The sequence below is a fragment of the Dreissena polymorpha genome, chromosome 4 (assembly GCF_020536995.1).
Source record: "Dreissena polymorpha isolate Duluth1 chromosome 4, UMN_Dpol_1.0, whole genome shotgun sequence".
Classification (NCBI taxonomy): Eukaryota; Metazoa; Mollusca; class Bivalvia; order Myida; family Dreissenidae; genus Dreissena; species Dreissena polymorpha.
Window position 1 is genome coordinate 26410960 of NC_068358.1, and position 20066 is coordinate 26431025.

At 35.4% G+C, this 20066-nt stretch overlaps 1 long non-coding RNA gene across 1 annotated transcript; it reads left to right on the plus strand.

Annotated features, from left to right (window-relative positions):
- Positions 1-5075: 5075 nt before the first annotated feature.
- LOC127878051 (uncharacterized) lies at positions 5076-6150 on the plus strand. Its single transcript, XR_008048722.1, has 2 exons — positions 5076-5216; positions 5856-6150. It is a non-coding gene; the product is annotated as an uncharacterized LOC127878051 (long non-coding RNA).
- The last annotated feature ends 13916 nt before the right edge of the window (positions 6151-20066 follow it).

Consider the following 20066-nt stretch of genomic DNA (forward strand, 5'->3'; position numbering starts at 1 on the left):
TAGACGTGTGTGTTACCATTGTCTTTATAAGTGATTAGACGTGTGTGTTACCATTGTCTTTATAAGTGATTAGACGTGTATATCACCCCCAATACCCATTGTCTTTATACGTGATTAGACTTGTGTATTACGCTTTTTCTGTTCTATTGTTATTTTTCGTCACTACCACCCCGTGTCGGAATTGGTGATGCACGTTTTGTGTAAGTGATTAGATGTATGTATTACGTGTTGTCTTCACACGTATCGGATATAAAATACAAAAAATGTTTGTGGCACTCAGAATTATAACTCAGTAATGAATTTGAATTACAACACTAAATACATTTAACTATTGACTTGTTTTTTTACTTCAACATTAAATGTTACCATCGGGTTCTTATGCTCAACACATGACCTTATTTAGTTTAGCACATAATGTGCCATATACAATGTAATTGGTAAAGTATAACTACATCTAGTACATTTTCAATTAAGCGGCTCATGCTTGACCTTTGAACTGGCAGAGCTATCTTTTATATTTTTGTGCGAAGGTTTATTAAGTCCTTAAACACTTGAGAATTCCGCCATAGACGGTCCTAAGCCCCATATGCGAAAGGATGAAGATTTGGCGTTGGGCTAGCAAACCCACCCCGGAACAAGTACCCCGCTACAGAAACCGAAGCAACAGTCAATATAGCAAATGAGTTGAAGCGCTACAACATCCAAGTACTAGGAATCTGTAAAAGTAGATGGAATGGATCCGGTCTGACCACATTATCAGCTGGAGAGAAGATCCTGTACTCGGGACGTGTGGAAGAAAACCATGATCACACAGAAGGAGCTGCCATAATGATGTCCCCTGCAGCTGCAAACGCACTCATGGAGTGGCAGCCAGTTTCCTCCAGAATCATGACAGCAAGATTCAACTCTTAAGGGAGGAAAGTTACCATCACACAGTGCTATGCCCACACTAACAATGCAGATGAAGAGACAAAGGAAACATTCTACGACGCACTGCAAACAGTAGTCGACAAACTAGCCAAGAGAGACGTCAAGCTACTGATGAGTGACATGATCGCTAAGATAGGGAAAGACAACACAGGTAAGGAATTGATCATGGGTACACATGCCATCGGACTCTGATATATGAACGAAAATGGCGAACTGTTCACAGACTTTTGTGCCTTCAATGACCTGGTCATTGGCGGCAGCACGTTTCAACACAAAAACATCCACAAAGTAACCTGGATATCACCAGATGGCAAGACAAGAAACCAGCTAGACTACATCACTATCTCAAGAAAGTGGAGATCCAGCCTGCAGGACACAGCCTACAAAAAAAGGAGCCGAAGTAGCTTCAGACCACCAACTAGTAATGGGAGTCATCAAGAACAAGCTACGGGCCTTCAGAGACTCAGCTGATAGACCTCAGGCTAGATTCAACATCAAAAGACTCAAGAAAACAGGTTTCAATGATTCCATCTCAGTTTCTCTTGAAAACAGATTTGAGGCCTGTGGTATGGTGACAGAAGAAATGCCACTGGACGAACATTGGAGCTGCCTGAGGAACATATACAAAGACTCGTGTCAGGAAGTCCTGGGAAAAGAGCAAGCCCTTTTAAAGAATGGCTCTCCGGAAACGTCAGGAACCTGATACAGAACAGGCGAGACATAAATAGAAATAAACAACAACAAGAATGAAGATGAAAAGAAAATGCTCCAGGAAGAATTCACTAGCATGAACAAAGAAGTACAGAAAAGTGCCAGGACAGACAAGAGAGTCTTCTATGACACCCTGGCAACAGAAGCAGAACAGACAGATGAAAAGAGAGACATCAGCACTCTGTACAAGATCACCAGAACTCTCTCTACAAAGAAGTCCAACCAAATCAAACCAGTCAAAGACAGCGAGGGACATTCTATCATTCTAAGGAGAAAAACCAGAGACATCGATGAGCCAAACATTTTAAGAACCTTTTAAACCGACCTCAACCATCAGAGAGACCGGATTTCCCTCCTGCAGACACTCCATTCAGAGTCAAAACCAACCCTCCAACATAAGCTGAGATCCAAAAAGCCTTGCAGGCGCTGAAAAGCAACAAAGAACCTGGACCAGATGGATATCCAACAGAAGCACAAAAGACAGACTCTTCCACCACGAAAACCATGCTTCTGCCCCTACTGCAGAAAATCTGGGCAGATGGAAGAGTCCCAGCAGATTGGCAAGAAGGACACCTGGCGAAACTTTCAAAGAAAGGAGACCTCGGACTCTGCAAAAATTTGCGAGGCATCATGTTACTGTCAGTGCCAAGCAAGATACTAGCCCGCATCATCTTGGAGCGACTTAAGATGCAGTCGACAAAAGACTCAGACCAGAACAAGCTGGCTTCAGAAAAGACAAGTCGTACACCGACCAGATCGCCACGCTTAGAGTAATGATTGTACAGTCCCTGGAGTGGCAGTCAATGCTGTACCGAAACTTTGTAGACTTCCGCCAAGCGTTCGACAGTATTAACAGAGAGACCATTTGGAGGCTCCTCCATCACTATGGAATCCCGCCAACATTTGTAAACCTGATTCAGCAACTTTAAGAGGCCGCCACATGCCAGATGATCCACAATTGCAAACTGACAGGGGACTTTGTAAATCTACAGGATTCCGCCAAGGATGCATGCTGTCAACGATGATATTCCTGCTTTTGGTGGATTGAGTCATGCGGGAGACCGGAATCCAGTGGACACTGACACAGACCTTGGAGGACCTCGACTTTGCATATGACTTGTACCTGATGTCCCAATGCTTCCAACACATGCAAAAGAAAACAGACAACCCTACCAGAGAAGCAGCAAAATCAGGACTGCAAATTAACCTCGAAAAGACAGAGACCATGGTCGATAACAAGAAACAGCAGAAGCCTATTACCCTAGAAGACAAAGAGCTCAAGAAGATGGACTCCATCACCTACCTTGGCAGTGTTGTGTCAGCAACAGGCGGTTCTGATAAGGCCGGTCTGGAAAGCAGCATCCCTGTTAGGAAGAAATGAAGAACTGCAACATGTCATGGGGAGAGCTAAAGAAAACAGCCCAAAACAGAGTACGCTGGATGATTGTTGCCGACGCCCTATGCTCCATAAGGAGTTCAAGGGAATAAGTCAAGTTACGTAAGTCAAGTAAATACTTGAGAAACAAAATTCAAATTAAATTTATTGATCACTAAAGTGCTATTTTCAACCTTTGACCTTGAAGTATGACCGTGACCTTAAGGAAAGAAATTTGTTGCTTTTATTTGTGTCTGTAGTAATTGTTGTGGCACGTGTTAACATATGTGCCAAGTTGTTTTGAAATCCTTAAAAACTTATCGAAATTATAGCTTGAAGAAGCCGTATTTTAGCAAACAATGCTTCTTTTGACATTTGGATTTAAAGTATGACATTGTCATAAAAATGGAAATAAAAATTTTCGAAAAAAAATCAAAAGTGTGTCGTAAAACTCGACAAAAAAACTACATAACACTTCCAGTCTGAACTAACGGTAACAATGTTAAGGTCTATTCCAAATTGAAACTTATTGTTATTTTGACGTTATATATTTGAGTATGCATGTGACATTAAACGTTTCACTCAAAACAAAATTAACAAGAATTATATTAGGATGAACAAGTGAGCGCAACTCCACGTTTACCTTCGGAAAACCGACGGACACGTCTTTGTTCATATGTCATCGTTAATCATCCGTTGTTATAAACAAAAAACATATACATTGTACTTAAGTGACGCTTCATTATTCATTTGTGTGAACTGTGAAGTACAAATACTTCTTAACAGACCTGTTAACTCAGACGAGAACATTAAATCTTAAAGGGACCCGTTCACATATTTATTTAATGTAATTAAATGCATTTAATAACAAAACTCGAATATTTGGAATAGTTTAACTAATCTTAGAGGCATATACAAAAGTGCGCCTACTCGGGTGAATAAGGATATTTGGTGTATATCCTGACTTTGAAATAAAGGTAGAAAATTGACAGTTCTAAGTTATTAAATTTAAAAAAAATGTCTAAGTATTGTTGTGTTCTCTTTTCACTAAAAAGTTGCATATATACCGGATGAAATGTTTGTCATCAACTGCACGTTTATTAAACCAAATACTGGTTTTTGGTAGATACGAATTTTACTACGTAAAATCACATCATATGTGTCCTAACATGGTTTATTATGAATGTATGTCTTCGTGATCCAACCATGTGGTACGTTGATTTTTTACTAAGACGCATTTTTCTTTCCACGCCTTTAAACGACACTGTTAAATCCACGTAATGCGAATATCGGCCTTATTGCATATGCACTTGCGCAGTCTAGTCAGGGGCTATGCTTTCCGCTATAAAAAAGCTCGCAAGGTTTGTATCTCCAGTGAAGCCTATTCAGTATACATATCCTGACAAGACTGTGCGGATGCGCAGGCTGGGCAGGAGCAACGCTGGCAGCATAATATATTATTTTACTATATAAGACCCATTTCTTACAATGCAAGACAAGTGGAATTTACCGATAGGTTTTAATTAATTTATTTTCCTAAAAATCGTGTCATTTGATATATGGAAAACTATATTGTGTTATCAACACAAGGCGTTTATAAACAGTACATTCCGTCTTCCCCTAGCGATTTACGGACCCAGCTTTGACCCTGAAAGTCTTTGGACTGGAATTTATCTGTAGTGCGTAATTGTAATTTGACCAAAATGTGCCCGCATCTCCCTACACTGAAAAGTGTTACATCCCACACTTCAAAGACGCGATGATGTTGCCAATGGTATTGGTGATTTTGCTCAAATAAGCCAATGAAATAAATGAAATGTACCCATTCGGGTCTGCTGCAGTTATGTAAAAGGTTGTTGAAGGTAAAAACTGGATAAAACAGTCTGAGTCAAAAGTATAAGTTTGCTTTCATGAATATAGTGTCATATTATATTGTTTGAAACTATGACTTTTTTGGAAAAAAATTGTCAATTTACCAAACTGTGAACATGTCCCTTTAACTATGATAAAATAAAGCTTGTGTCCATCAGTCACTGTTATTTCACGCTTGCATATTTCAAAACAAGTTGTTTACAGCACGCATACGGAGAACTCGCAACGCTTTACTGACGTTGGATCTTTACGGCAGGTGTATATAATCATCAGCACAACTCTCGTAGTAGGGATAGACATTCTACCGACTCAGAAAATATAACATGAGGTAAGTCAATTTTTGCTTGTCCAATATGTTGAAGAATATCGTTGATGTCTTTCAATTTGTTAACATTACGACTCAGGTAAAACAATGTGAGGTGTATTTCTTACCTTTTTCTAAAACATAACAAATCGGCGCATGACATATCTTCGTACAGTTAATAGCAAACGAACAACATATTAGTTATATCACAAAGTTTCTCACGCATATAATGTTTCAATGTAATGCAGCTAAACAACACACCTAGGTTGTGAACGCTTTTTATTTATTTAAACTATGAAAACATATTATATGACATAACTCATACCATCCAGTGTTTGAATTGTTGGAAGGTTGTGTTGCCAGTATAACATAACGGCATTAAATTTCATATGTTTTTTTTGCGAACTTACGCATTTTTCAATCGAATGATCTTAACATCAAATATATCATCACCATGTAAGACAGACGTTACAGGTACAATTTTCATCGCAAGCTGTCCTCGCCTACCTAAGTTATTTGCTCTTGAACTAGGCGGCTAAAGCGTTTTCTTTACTGTTATTTAAGAATGACAATTGTAACTCAAAATGATTATTCAAAATTTATCAAACTAAGAAGGAACAATTGGATAATAACTATACTGAAAATGTCGTTGTTTTTGCACAGAATGAACTCTTCGTTAAAAACCGTTGTGGCCGTGCTAATGGTTTCACTGATGGTGGTTGACCATGGCTTCGCCAGTGTGAAGTGTAGAGCGGGCTGTATGGAGACGTACCACGCATGTATATTGCCGTGCCAGGACTCGCCTATGCACCTGCCACAGACGTGTAATGGAAAACCCTGCCATGACGACATGCAGACGTGCTTGCGTACAAAGTGTAATGTTCAAGTGTGATAGACTATGTAACCAACAGCGTTTTGAGGTGTATTGCAGTGATGAAGGAAATAAATATAATCAAATGCTGCATGTTTGTCCTTGTTGATTGTTATTTCTCCTGAGCACGAAGTGCGTAAGATGAGCTTTTGGGATTTCCCTATGTTCGGCGTCTGTCGTCGTGCGGTGTCAAGTATGCGGTGTGAGTCGTGAACGTTTAAAGCTCGTTACCACTCTTCAGACGACACTTTAAGTCAATCCTGATGATAATCTTACTCTAGAAATTATCTAGACACAAGGTCACACTTTAGAAAAAAAAACTTGTTCCCGCTTTAAAGGCCGCATTTATAACTATATCTTGATGAAATACGGTCCGAATGTTTGTCTTATCCTTTTCTAGACCCAGTATGATCTAGGCGACGTGCTTCAAAAACAAGTTCAATAGGTCAAATATAAGAAAACCCCTTTTACCAGTCTTCACAAAATAAAAAAAATATAATACGTGAGACAACTCTTATTTATATTGAATATATGATTGACTAAGTTACTCCTTATTGACTGCACAGTTATTCATGATACTTCACTTTACTCGTGTGTATTATTTGTTTGTACTTAATTATTATTCGAGGTTCGATTGGTTTATGTCCGTTTTTGAAAAAGGCGGCAAATAGCAGTCGCCTTGTCCGTCTGTACGTCTGTGCGAAATTTTCTGTCTCAGCTATAACTTTGCCATGTTGATGGATTTTTTTAACAACTTTGCTTAAGTGTCCACCATCATAAATATAACGAGTCACGTGTAGCTCCCGTCTCCCTTCTTTAAAGGTCGAGGTCACACTTAGTTGTTGAAGATCAAATTTGGCAATAAAGCATATTGAAAATTCCTGTATCTGCCATTTCTTTACCATATATTGATGGAATTTTAAATTACTTGGCTAAAATGAAATCCATCATAACACGACTTTTCACGTGTATAATGAACTAAAGCTACGTATGCAAAATTTAATTATCGTAAAATGCAAACAAAAACTAAAAACTAATGCAGCCGAACATTACAACATTTTTATTCCATTATATCAGCACTGGACAAATAAAATTAAGAAATTACTTACACCATAAAGCGCATGAATTACATTGTCGATGTGTTGCAGATTTATCTTTTTTTGTGACGGGTTTCATTTTTAGGCTAGTTTAACTTTTTATCGCTTGAACTTGCCTGAGTTGCCTCCAATAATTGCGGTTTCCGATATTTCAGTTGCGATAGGCGCAAACCTAATCGCGAGAATAAGTTTAAAAAAGTTTTCACAAAAAAACACAAAATAAACAAGACATGTGTTCTCAAGGCACATATGCCTAAAAAAAATGTGCCGCTGCGTGGCCAACTTTAACTTTTGACCTTAAAGCGTGTCCTTGACCTTTTACGTAGAGGACAGGTTTAATATGTGACAGGTGGTCTTATAATGGAAGCACGTGCGCCAGGTTATTCCTAAATCAAACAATAATAGGCAAAGTAATAGCAAAGACAAAATTATCATGGATAATTTGACCTTTAACGTCTTCGTGTGACATTGACGTCTTAGTGTGACATTGACGTCTTAGTGTGACATTGACGTATTAGGTAAGGGCAAGATAGGTGTAACATGCGAAATGTCGTCTCACGATGATTGACATTTGAGCCAAGTTATTTCAAAATCCATCAATACATGGCAAAGTTATAACAAAGACACTATGTTTCGCATATACCCAGATACAGAGTGACTGCTAAATGCGAATTCGAAGGGGGGGGGGGGGGATAAATAAATATGCAGTTTCGCAAAAAGTGTTTTTGTAAAAAATAAATAATGAAAATGTTTTAATAGTTATTTATAAACGCAAAGTTGAAAAACAAAAACAAAAAAACTATGATAAACATTTCGGAAAAGTGATATTTAACGAGCATGGTTTATTCCAATGCCCGTAACCTCGTCTAAATTCTATAGAACGCAACAAAACTCGAACTTGATCTGTTAGTCATGTAACTCCGGAACGCCGGACGGACGGACGGATAGACGGAATGACAGTAAGACTGCAATGTGGCCCTCCTGCCGGGGGAATTAAACCATGATTACAGCGGTAGGCACATTACAAAAATTGTAATATTTTATGTCGGAAAAAACACGTTCTTTCAATTAAAATTTTGAAAACGCAATTATGAAGTTATAATAGCTTATATCAGGGACAAAATACAAATATAATTACACTGTATGGTGTTGTATTATAATATCTTACAATTCTCTTTGAGTAATGAGCTGGATCAGATGAGGCGCCCAATGAAAAAGTAATCATTCAAGCCGAGAACAAATGGTTTTAACACACACTAAATTGACATTTAAAAAACTATTTAGAAAAAATATGTGAAGTATGGATCAATAGTAACGAACAATTAATACAATTATTTTCTTATTTAACTATGGTAAATACAAGAGCAGAAACAACAAGAATATCAGTGAAAATGATGGATGCTCACCGATGATGCGCTTTGTCAATCGATGTGTTAATAACCACCTAAAAATATTTTATTAGCCTCGGTGACCTTGACCCCAGTGACCTCAAACCTCATCAAAAGGTAGAGGCCCATGCAAGGTACCTACATGCCAAATATGAAAGAGATCGGTAAAGTATTGAAGGTGCTATGAGAAACTGTTACAAAAGCGTGACGGAAAATATATTAATAGCCTCGGTGACCTTGACCCCAGTGACCTCAAACCTAATCAAAAGGTAGAGGTCAATGCAAGGTACCTACATGCCCAATATAATAGAGATCGGTAAAGTATTGAAGGTGCTATGAGAAACTGTAACAAAAGTGTGACGGAAAAATCTATTATTAGCCTCGGTGACCTTGACCCCATTGACCTCAAACCTAATCAAAAGGTAGAAGTCCGTGCAAGGTACCTTCATGCCAAATATGAAAGAGATCGGTAAAGTATTGAGGGTGGTATGAGAAACTGTAACAAAAGTGTGACGGAAAAATCTATTATTAGCCTCGGTGACCTTGACCCCAGTGACCTCAAACCTCATCAAAAGGTAGAGGTCCATGCAAGGTACCAACATGCCAAATATGAAAGAGATCGGTAAAGTATTGAAGCTGGTATGAGAAACTGTAACAAAAGTGTGACGGAAAAATCTATTATGAGCCTCGGTGACCTTGACCTTGACCCCAGTGACCTCAAACCTCATCAAAAGGTAGAGGTCCATGCAAGATACCTACATGCCAAATATGAAAGAGATCGGTAAAGTATTGAAGGTGCTATTACAAACTGTAACAAAAGTGTGACAGAAAAATCTATTATTAGCCTCGGTGACCTTGAGCTTGACCCCAGTGACCTCAAACCTCATCAACAGGTAGAGGTCCATGCAAGGAACATACATGCCAAATATGAAAGAGATCGGTAAAGTATTGAAGATGCTATGACAAACTGTAACAAAAGTGTGACGGAAGTAAGGAAGGAAGGACAAACTGGCAACTATATGCTCCCCGAAAATTTTCGGGGAACACAAAAATAAAATAAATATTTAAATAAAACTAAATCCGCCATACCTCTTTTTTATAAAGGTGCCTAAGCTTCGTTATCGAAAATGAATTAATGAACAGGTCGCCGTGGTGTTATGGATATGGTGTCCGCCTAGCTACCGCGAGGTCACGGGCTCGAACCACCGTGGGAGCTTTCTGTAGATCCCCCCAAAGACACCAAGTACTGTTTCTAGGCACAGGAAACGAACTCGAGAGCGTTTATAAGCCTTGGACTTCCGATGCAATCGAGCTAAAATGAATAGGTTTAAACTAGGTAATGAACAGTACTTAAGTGTTGGCACTTATTATAAGTACCCTACATGTGCTACTTGTGTTATTTGAACAATATGAGAACACCAACAATTTAAGCTCAGTTTTCAATGGTAATGACATATTTCAATGTACTGGCATAGGCACTATAATCGGGAACAGCGCCAAACAGATTATAAGTTAAAAACTAAATTATGGACTTGTCTAACTTGTGTTATTTAAAAAAATATGAGCAACTTAAACTGAAGCAAACAGATTACCGACTGAGTTGTATATGTATGATTGTTCTTACCAGCAATTTTTTTCGTAATATGCTCTGTTGTCGTGGATTAAAATGTAAGTATGCAATACAATAAATACATTTTGTGTTTTAGCAAGTCTTGATAACCAGAATTTTATCACTGGTTTGACCAACGTACAATAACCCTGCTAGTACAAGCACTGAAGTATACAGACTCTGGTTCACACAATTCATAGGTCTTGGAAGCCAGCGTCACTACTCCACCCTCACCATTCACCTGGACCACGTTTTGTAAACCACGTCCACAGACCAGCTGCAGCTGTCCTGTCTGTGATATGTGTAGACCTCTAGGACCTTTTAGTGCAGGATCTTCCAAGGATGACAGGACAGTCCCATCCATTGACAAGGTCAGGAGCCTGTCGCGACTGTAGTTGGTAGCAAACAGCTTTGATCCATCCGCACTCACTGTACACTTAAACACTATAAATGTATAATATAATACTTTGTTATAATAGGATAAGAATCAATGGATGGGTACACTATAAATACAATTTCATGTCAAAATATTTAAATGCAATACTGTATTATACACTTTTTTGAAATATATATTAATATTGGCGTTTAAGCATGCTACACAGATATAAAAAAAAACTGAATTTGAATAAAACCGTTTGAATAAACTGCTTATCATGTGAATGCATATATTAAAATATGTATCACTTTGAAAAAAATTGTCAAATGTCATGTGTGCCTGGTGTTAAAATAAAACAAAACACACCAGGATGTTTTGACACCTTAAAATGTCGTTCCCCAAGACAGAAAATATGGACGCACATATTCAAAACTATTAATAGTAACCTAATCAGTAAGTTTACACCATGTTGAGATTCAGTCTGTCTATGTCGTGTTGATATTTAATCAGTATACATCGTGGTGAGATTCAGTCTGTCTATATCGTGTTGATATTTAATCAGTATACCGTGTTGAGATTCAGTCTGTCTGTATAGTGTTGATATTTAATCAGTATACATCGTGGTGAGATTCAGTCCGTCTATTTCGTGTTGATATTTAATCAGTATACCGCGTTGAGATTCAGTCTAACTATATCGTGTGGAAATTTAATCAGTACACCGTGGTGAGATTCAGTCTGTCTATATAATAATAATAATAATAATAATAATTATAATAATAATAATAATAATAATAATAATGATTATAATAATAAGAATACTAATAATAATAATAATAATCTCTTTATTTTCCGAAGGTATCTCATTAAGACAACACATTGATACAACGCCATGCAAACAGTTTAACAATGGCAATCTTATTTTCAATGAGGCCTTTAAACAAATATGGTATGTATAATGCATCTTTGCATTATCATGCGAACATGTGTATATTTTTTGATAAGAAAATATATATGCTTTTCACAACGGGCATAAAAATAACTGAATTAACACAATAAATAAATACATTTGTGCGACTTTGACGGACATGAAGAGTACTGTCACAGTGTAATAGAAGTGTTATAAAAAGCAAGTCTATTACATGACTTCTCTTATATTATTATTTTCTCTTTCAATATTAATTGGTCTCAAGGAACAATTATTTATTTACAAAAAGTATGTAAGAATATTAATTTCTTGTTTATTACATTTTCCCATATGCACACACTCGCACGTACACACGCACACACACACACACATATACACACATATACAATTACTATATCTTAATTAACACGACAATTAACAATAACAAGAAGTTAACAAGAACAGCCGCGTACATTATTGTACAAAGTCAAAGTTTAAAAACGTGAAATACATTATTCTTGAAAAAGTTTACGATTGACAGAAAGTGGCTGATATACACAAACATTATAATTACAGAAAACAACATTCATGAACAGTGTTCATAATAGGATATGTAATCACACAACTGTTATGAAGAATAGCCTGCATTTCCTTGCGAAATAAATATTTAGAAAAAGCAATATGTATATATTTGTTTGCAGAAATGAAATCTACAGTAATCATAACGACACTTATGTAGTATTTGACTTTTGAACAAGAGAAAGACAGAAAATGTTACTTCGCGTGAGACTCATTATGCGCCTCAATAAGGAAATATTTCTTAAGCCTATGTTTGAAAGTGGTGAGAGTGAGAGATTGTCGAATAATTACCGGTATGTAGTTCCATATTTCCATACCAGAGTAACTACACGCCTTTTTAAAAAGGTTTGAGTGAGGTTTTTATGCGTCAAATCATTGTTTGATATCGATCTTAAATTGTAAATGTTGTGTTTGACCAGTTTTATTAGGTCGTCGATACATTTGGGCGTCAAATTATGAAGAGATTTGTAAATAACTATACTTGTGAAATATTTACAAAAGAAAGCCAATTGATTTTTTTGTGATACATCATAATCATTTATATTAATTTCCTTACGTAATATTACTCTTAAAAACCTTCTTTGCAGTTTTGATATTCTGTTTATGTCTCTAGTATTTGCATTTTGCCATGTGACACATCCATAATCAATAATTGGTGTTATGTACGCATTATAGAACATAGTTTTCATTCAGGTGTTAGAAAATATTATATACGCCTGAACAGTGATAATTTCGAAACAAGTTTTGAACAAGTTTTATCAACATGGGCCTTCCAATTTAAATGTTTATCAATATGGATACTTAGAAGTTTTTGGGTTGAAAGATTTTTATGTTTGAGTAATTTACAAACAAATTTAGATCTTTAGTCATGCAAGTAGTTTTATCTGGGTTGATTGCCATATTATTTATCAAACACCAATAAATATATATTGTGTTGATATTTAATCAGTTTATACCGTGGTGTGATACAGTCTGTTTTTATCGTGTTGAGATTTAGTCAGTTTATATCGTGTTGAGATTCAGTCAGTGTTTGTCATGGTGAGATTAAGTAAGTTAAACCCTTTTGAGATTCAGTAAGTTGTACCATGGTGATTTTAAGTCTGCACATACCAAGGTTAGAATCGGTCTTTATGAAACATAATGAGATTCAGTCAGCACGTAACATGGTGAGATTTAGTATGTACGTAACATCGTGAAGTTCAGTCTGTACGTAACATGGTGATATTTAGTCTGTACGTAACATGGTGAGATTCAGTCTGTAAGTGACATGATTAGATTCAGTCTGTGCGTAACATGGTGAGATTTAGTCTGTGCGTAACATGATGAGATTCATTCTTAACGTAACATGATGAGATTAACTCTGTACGTTACATGGTGAGATTCAGTCTGTATGTAACATGGTGAGATTTAGTTTGTACGTAACATGGTGTGATTTAGTCTGTACGTAACATGGTAAGATTCAGTCTGTACATACCGTGATGTGATTAAGTTTATAAATATCGTAGTGAGATTCAGTCTGTACAAAACATGGTGTGATTAAAACAGTATATAACATGGTCAAATTCATTATGTAGAAAACATGGTGAGATTCAGTCTGTAGAAAACATGGTGAGATTTAGTCAGTATAAACCATGGTGAGATTCAATCTGAACGTAGAATAGTGAGATTCAAATTTGGAACATACTGTGGGGAGGAATAGTCATCACTTTACTTGGTGAGATTCAGTATGTAATACCATGATTAGATTTTGGCGGTACATACAATGTGTGATTCAAAAGTCCCTACCATGGTGTGATTCATCCATTCTACACCGTGGTGGGAATCGAACTGTACATACCATGTTATGATTCTTGATTCTGTCTGTACAGGATTTGTTTAAAATAAATATGTTTTTCTAATAAAAGTTAGTTTTGGCTCTACTAGCGTTGGCTGTATCGCATGTGTTCGTGTAATAGGATACCTAATAAGTCACGCATTATATTAAGGCAATCATTATACCAATTTGTTTAAAACACGTATGTCCATCGACTTTCATTCATATAAAGTAGGTTAAATGTCAGATACTTAAAGAATATATCATAATTAATAAAACATTTAAAAAAAATTACAATAGAAAGGAAATATTTTTTATTGCAAATGACACCAGAAGTGGAAACAAATCACACCATTAATATTTTGTTGATCCCAAACTTTTATTGTTTCTGCAAAACCCAGACTGTATGACTAATAAGTTAAATACGTTTTCTTTACTTACCAGACAACCAGCCTACCTATCTGGATGATGGTAGGTCTAAGCGTTCTCAAAGATACCGAACGATCTACGGAACGAACATCAGAACAGTTTAGATAGTTTATTTGCGACTTAAGCATATACAGCTCATCGTCAAAAACAATAAATCAGTCATAAATACATATACATACACATGCGTCAAACTAACAACAAATGTTTATGCATTTTTACACATAGATGATTTTTGTGAGAATGCCATATGAAAGAGAAGGCTCTTAATTGTTAAACAAAGTTAAGTAAATGATTATGATCCGTTAGTGATTGAGAAAAATAAAATATAGACATTATGCAGTTATAAATTATTTACAAAATCACAATTTTGGGAAAAAAACTATTCTCTCATAAGACTATAAATTTTCGGCTCTAAGTTTAAATGCTTTTATACAAAAATTAGCTAGACGTATCAATACAGATTTTCTAGTCTCATTCAACAATTGTACAAATTTAAACATACTTGGTCTTCTTTTGTTAAAAACAGATATACATGTATTTCTAATATTATCATATAAAGGACATATAAGAACAAAATGGTACTCATCTTCAATTTCATTCATTGAACAAAATGTACATGTTCTTTCATGTCTTTGAATATTTTGGTGCCTACCAGTTTCTATAAATAGAACATGGGAAGATAATCTCAATTTTGCGATTATGTTTCTAAATTTTGAATTTTCAATTTTGTCTAAATAAATGGATCTTTCAAAAATGGGTTTCAATTCTTTGTACAAATATAGTGATGGAGAGTCATTAACATCAATTCGCCATTTTGAAATAAACAAATCTTTTAATCTATTGCGAAACATTATAATAAAGCTGTTAACATTAACCGATTCTGGATATAACCATACGTCATTAAAACCTGACTCTAGCAAGAGTTTCCGAACGTTTGATGTCCATGACTTGGAGTGAGGATTATCACATGGTTCTTTAAATTGTTTACGAATAATATTACTTAAAATACAGTTAGAAGATTTTTCGTTGAACAATTTTAAGAAATATTTAACTACTCGCAAATATCGACATATACATCGGGTATCTCCCTACTTCGGCATACAAAGCATTTGAATTAGTAGAAGCTTTTACACTTAAAAGCCATTTACACAATTTGCGTTGGACACGCTCAATATTTTCGGCTTTAGTAAACCCCCATACCTCGCTTCCATAATTTAGAATCGAGGCAACATATGCATCAAACAGATATAACATTATTTTAACAGATACATTCAATGATTTTGTAACAGTAAATAATGCGTTCATCGCTCTAAGCGCTTTGGCTGATAAAGTATTTGTGGCTTGTATAAACGAGCCGCTGCTTGAAACTACTATTCCTAGATAATTAAAATTGTTCACGATTTCAATTGGATTATTATTGTACACCCATCTATAGCCTTTTTTTAATCTGCCTTTATGAAAAATAACAATTTTTGTTTTTTCGACATTCACCGTTATATTCCACTTCGTGCAATACTCAAACAAATTGTTCAAGGATGATTGTAAACCCTCAGCTGATTCTGAGATTAGTACTGCGTCGTCGGCGAATAATAGAAGATAAATGGATAATTGATCAATTGTAATGCCCGCATTTATATCAGCTTGTAAGTGCAACTCAATGTCATTTAAGAATAATGAAAACATTATTGGCGAACATATTTCTTCCTGTAATAACCCGATGTCGGATTCAAATAAATCGGAAATACTATTCATATGTTTGACACCTAATTTAATCTGGTTATACAAAGAGCGAAAAACGGACAGGAGTTTGCCATCGATACCGGACCTAATGAGCTTAAACCAGAGATGCATACGATCCGTTAAGTCATATGCCTTTAAAAAATCGACAAAGCAGCAAAACAGTTTTTGTTTATTATTGATATGACTTTCAATCAATGATTGAAGGACAAATAATGCGTCGACCGTACTATAACCCGGTTTGAATCCGAACTGTGCGTCAGTTAAAATGTCATTAGCTGTAGCCCAATTTTGTAAGCGTTCATTGAGTATACTCGTGAATAACTTAGCAAAACAACTCACAAGGGTTATACCTCTATAATTGTTGGGTATTGAAGGATCGCCTTTTTTATAAAGGGGGATAATCAGACCCGTTGACCAGCTGTGAGGAAATTTCCCGGACTTGAGAATATGGTTAAATAACAATTCCAATCCATCACCTATTACATGAACACTTTATTTAAAGTATTCGTATATTATATTGTCCGAAGAACATGCCTTATTATTTCCTAATCGTTTTGTTGCCATGATAATTTCCTCGATTGTTATGTATCTGTCGAGCTCCGGGTAAGTACTTTCAAAGTTATGGTTACTGTCGAAATTGCGAACAAAATTTATACTGTTTTCATTATTTATATTACCTTCGTTTTTAGCCAGGTTTTTAAAGTGTTCAACGAACTCATTTCATTCAATTGTTTCTCCGTTAGGATTTGGTGATCTTTTTTTGAACATTTTCCAAAAGTCTTTAGGTGACTTAGATTTCATGCTATCCATTTTGCGTCCTAAAGTTCTATTAAAATCTGTTTTGCATTTACGACAATAATATTTATACGATTTCTTTTTCTCTAATACTGACTGTCGATTGCTCTCGTTATTAATTTGGTTATAATTGTACAAAGCATCCTTATATTCTTTACGTTTACTTTCGCACTCCGCATTATACCATTTTTTTTGTCATGTGAATCGAATTGATTTCTATCGCAGTTAATAGTGTGCGCAAAATAAGGATTACCTTTAGACGTTAAGTATTGAGTAAACATTGATGCTAGTTCCTCTGCATCATCGTTATTATCTATCCCTCGTTTTAAACTTAACTCGAGGTTCGCAATGTCGCCCGATAATTCTGATAGGAAAGCTTCCTTGTGAATAGGATTCCATTTCACAAAAGTTTTACGTCCTCGCTTATATGTTTTGCTAGTTGTCCCAATTTTTAAACTATATTCAAGGGGAGCGTGATTAGAAAATTCATTAAAATCTTGTATTGTAAAGTGCACGATATTTACAAAATTTTCCGAGCGTGTTAACAGATAGTCAACTAAACTCTGCCCATTGTGTGTAAAACATGTTATTTTACCAATATTATTATCGTTATGTAATCTACCGTTAACAACTCGAAAATTTGTAGCCAAACATAAATCTAGTAATGCGTCCCCGAAGCGGTTTGAATTCAAATCACACGTTGCCCTAGGCATAGGATGGTCAATGTCTATAAAATCATGATTACTTAAACTACGATTATATGCAATATAATCTAGTTTTCGACCAATTCTTGCATTTTAATCGCCCGTTACGTAAACCGCCCCTAGCTCGCTGAAAGTATTAATATCAGATTCAATAGTTTTAAAAATATCTCCATCAAATCGTGGGTGAACAGGTGAATTTTCAGGTGCAATATATGTCACAGCAATATACATGTCATTTTCAGTATTAAAAAAATGTTGATCAAGTTTAATCCATAATAGACAATCTATTTCTTTTTTTACAACTGAAACCCCTTTTCGTATATTATCGCGAATATATACAATAATTCCACCACTTGCACGCTTCGCACGCTTATTTTGATAACGTCTATATAAATGTATTGGATCACTAAATCCAGACAATTTAATATTCGATTTTGAGTTTGTCCATGTTTCAGTTAAACAAATAATATCATATTGTGAAAGTAATTTTACAAATTCCGGTGATGAAGACTTGTCCGTTGTGAGCCCCTCAATCATCCTACTGACCGTTCGACATACATTATTTTTTATCTATCCAGTGCATATTTCATCTGTGTGTGAATGGTGGCTTGGCAATTGTATAGCCAAAAGGAATGCTTTTTTTGTTTTGAAACATTTTTCAAATACTTTATTCAGGCCGTCAACTTAATTAAGGTGAAAATATTGGAAAAAATATAGGAAATTTTGCATCAAAATACAGGAGGTTTGTGCTTGTTAAGGGTTAAAATAAAGGAATTTTATGGTAAAAAGTAATGTTCAAGAGATATGTAGAGAACTTCTTACTTACTTGTTTTCCGTCAATAATCAATGAATTCATGTTTTACTTAACAAAACAGTCCCTCATCTTCACCACCAAGGCAGATATGCTGATGCAGCAACACACTGTGGTCATCAATGTGGACACCTGAACTTAAAATAGTTAACAATCAACAAAACACAAAACATTATTAAACATAGTTTTACAACCTAACATAAGAGTGCAACATAACATTGATAATGAAATTATTGAAACCGAAAACATGAAACACATACATGTAGTATCATATCGTGGTATATAATACAATTCTGTATTTTATGCACATTAAAAGTTCTATACACTCTTCAATCCAACATATTTAGGACATGAAAAGAACACCAAAACATCCAGTATGATAACATGTACATACAGAATATAAGATTTTTCTGGCAGCGTCTGCATATAAATATATTTGAAATCGAACATCAAAATAATTAATTGAACAAAATTGCACTGTGTTATTAATACCAATTGTAAAACAATATAATCCCATGGGTATCAGACACACAATGGTGGATGCATATCTCAAAAAACAGGACTAAGATGCTATGGTATACATGGCAAAATGACAATAAACATCTCAATAATCAGCAGATATACCTTGAGTATACGGTACAAGAACATTCTCTCATCAGATATCAAAAATAAATCAGAATTAGGTCAATATTATATTAAGATAACTTAGAACTACTTAAAAGATAACTGTTAGAATTCTATTATACAAGAAGTACGATACAAGAACATAATTATCTCATCAGATATCAAAATGAAATCAAAATGAGGTCAATATATTAAGATAACTTAGAACTACTTAAAAGATAACTGTTCTATTCTATATTCTATAATAACTGTACACCTTTGTGAATTTGCATGAAGCTGCTGCTACCTGCAGACTATTAAGTAACAACAATGAAACATTTTTAAAACAGTTTTGTCTAACTGTATCACCATTCACCTGAAATAAAACATTTTTTTAAAAACAGCCTCCTAAAATCTACAAGACTTCCAACGCCCTAAAAGATTTAAATAATTTTCAACATTCAAAAGAATTGGAAGCCTGTAGATACGCTCAATTCCATCTAAGATCAGGAAGAGCATTAAATATCCCCCCAGAAGAGCATCCCTGGGGAAAGACCTGTTACAACTATCTGCTAAGATTTGTTCTCACCTTTGAAATGGTTGTATTTTTCTTCATCAAAGGTGTCCATATAGATATCCCAATGGTGTACAACAGCACTCCTGCAAGATGGTGATGCTTTGGAAGAGGATGGACAGCTTTTTACACTATAAATTAAAATATCTAAAGGCACTATTACTTCTTATAAGTATTTAAAAAAAGAGGAAATTTTGAGAACAAAATATCGGAAAAAAAGTCAAAAATATAGGAAAATATAGGAAATATAGGTTTTGAAAAATATGGGAAAATTTTCCAAAGTATAGGAAAATATAGGAATATAGGAATCAGTTGACGGCCTCTTAAATTACTTCACGGGATTGATAACATAATGATCAAACTTGGTTTGATGCAGAGTTGCTATGATATTCTTTAAAAACAAGAGGGCCTGAAAGGCCCAAAGTTGCTCACATGAGATTCAAAGGAACTGACCTGTTCTGTGCAGCCCAAGATTTCATTAGAACAAATGTTCTATCCAACTTTCATTTCGAATGAACACCCTGACAACCATGCTTTTCAACAGACCAGAACCATTTTCATACACATCCAAGATATTATTT